Below are 2795 nucleotides of genomic sequence, written 5' to 3' on the forward strand. Positions count from 1 at the left end.
TAACTGAATAGACAATGAATCATCCCAAACTGAGGAGGTGGACTTTGGGAGCAAGATATATTTTTTTCACTTTTCCTCTTTTTGTGAGTGTGTATGTGTATGCTTCTGTGTGAGATTTTGTCTGTATAGCTTTGTTTTCACCATTTGTCCTAGGGTTCTGTCCGTCTGGTTCCTTTTTTTTCTTTTTTTTTTTTTTTTTTTCTTTTTAAAATTTTTTTCTTAATAATTATTTTTTTATTTTAACAACTTTATTTTATTTTATCTTACATTATTTTATTTTAACCACTTTCTTTCCTTTTTTCCTTCTTTCCTTCTTTCTTTCTTTGTTTCTTCCTTTCTTTCTTTCTAATTTTTCTACCTTTTATTCTGAGCCATGTGGATGAAAGGCTCTTGGTGCTCCAGCCAGGAGTCAGGGCTGTACCTCTGAGGTGGGAGAGCCAAGTTCAGGACACTTGTCCACAAGAGACCTCCCAGCTCCACATAATATCAAACAGTGAAAATCTCCCAGAGATGTCCATTTCAAAACCAAGACCCAGCTTCACTCAACGACCAGCAAGCTACAGTGCTGGACACCCTATGCCAAACAACGAGCAAGACAGGAACACAGGCTCATCCATTAGCAGAGAGGCTGCCTAAAATCATAATAAGGCCACAGACACCTGAAAACACACCAGCAGACGTGGACCTGCCCACTAGAAAGACAAGATCCAGCCTCATCCACCAGAACACAGGCACTAGTCCCCTCAACCAGGAAACTGACAGAACCCACTGAACCAATCTTAGCCACTAGGGACAGACACCAAAAACAATAGGAAATACGAAACTGCAGCCTGCAAAAAGGAGACCCCAAACACAGTAAGATAAGCAAAATGAGAAGACAGAAAAACATGCAGCAGTTGAAGCAGCAAGATAAAAACCCACCAGACCTAACAAATGAAGAGGAAATACGCAGTCTACCTGAAAAAGTATTCAGAATAATGATAGTAAAGATGATCCAAAATCTTGGAAATAGAATAGAGAAAATGCAAGAAACATTTAACAAGGACCTAGAAGAACTAAAGAGGAAACAAGCAACAATGAACAACACAATAAATGAAATTAAAAATACTCTAGAAGGGATCAATAGCAGAATAACTGAGGCAGAAGAACGGATAAGTGACCTGGAAGATAAAATAGTGGAAATAACTACTGCAGAGCAGAATAAAGAAAAAAGAATGAAAAGAAATGAGGACAGTCTCAGAGACCTCTGGGACAACATTTTTCACACCAACATTCAAATTATAGGGGTTCCAGAAGAAGAAGAGAAAAAGAAAGGGACTGAGAAAATATTTGAAGAGATTATAGTTGAAAATTTCCCTAATATGGGAAAGGAAAAAGTTAACAAAGTCTAGGAAGCACAGAGAGTTCCATACAAAATAAATCCAAGGAGAAACACACCAAGACACATATAAATCAAACTATCAAAAAGTAAAAACAAAGAAATAATATTAAAAGCAGCAAGGGAAAAGCAACAAATAACACACAAGGGAATCCCCATAACATTAACAGCTGATCTTTCAGCAGAAACTCTGCAAGCCAGAAGGGACTAGCAGGACATATTTAAAGTGATGAAGGAGAAAAACCTACAACCAAGATTACTCTACCCAGCAAGAATCTCATTCAGAATTCATGGAGAAATTAAAACCTTTATGGAAAAGCAAAAGCTGAGAGAGTTCAGCACCACCAAACCAGCTTTACAACAAATGCTAAACGAATTTCTCTAGGCAAGAAACACAAGAGAAGGAAAAAACCTACAATAGCAAACCCAAAACAATTAAGAAAATGGTAATAGGAACATACATATTGATAATTACCTTAAATATAAATGGATTAAATTCTCCCACCAAAAGACACAGAGGGGCTGAACGGATACAAAAACAAGACCCCTATATATGCTGTCTACAAGAGACCCACTTCAGACCTAGGGACACATACAGACTGAAAGTGAGGGGATAGAAAAAGATATTCCATGCACATGGAAATCCAAAGAAAGCTGGAGTAGCAATTCTCATAAAAGACAAAATAAACTTTAAAATAAAGACTATTAGAAGAGACAAAGAAGGACACTACCTAATGATCAAGGGATCAATCCAAGAAGAAGATACAACAATTGTAAATATTTATGCAGCCAACATAGGAGCACCTCAATACATAATGCAAATAATGACAGCCATAAAAGGAGAAATCGAAAGTAACACAATCATAGTAGGGGACATTAACACCCCACTTTCACCAAAGGACAGATCATCCAAAATGAAAATAAATAAGGAAACATGAGCTTTAAATGATACATTAAACAAGATGGACTTAAGTGATATTTATAGGACAGTCCATCAAAAAACAACAGAATATACTTTCTTCTCAAGTGCTCATGGAACATTCTCCAGGATAGATCATATCTTGGGTCACAAATCAAGCCTTCGTAAATTTGAGAAAATTGAAATCATATCAAGTATCTTTTCTGAACACAATGCTATGAGACTAGATATCAATTACAGGAAAAGCTCTGTAAAAAATACATACACATGGAGACTAAACCATTCACTACTTAATAACAAAGTGACCACTGAAGAAAGCAAAGAGGAAATCAAAAAATACCTAGAAACAAATGACAATGGAGACATGACGACCCAAAACCTATGAGATGCAGCAAAAGCAGTTCTAAGGGGGAAGTTTATAGCCATATAATCCTACCTTAAAAAACAGGAAACATCTCAAATAACCTAACCTTGCACCTAAAGCAATTAAAGAAGAAC

Source organism: Mesoplodon densirostris, chromosome 5 (genome assembly GCF_025265405.1).
Source record: "Mesoplodon densirostris isolate mMesDen1 chromosome 5, mMesDen1 primary haplotype, whole genome shotgun sequence".
Taxonomy (NCBI): Eukaryota; Metazoa; Chordata; class Mammalia; order Artiodactyla; family Ziphiidae; genus Mesoplodon; species Mesoplodon densirostris.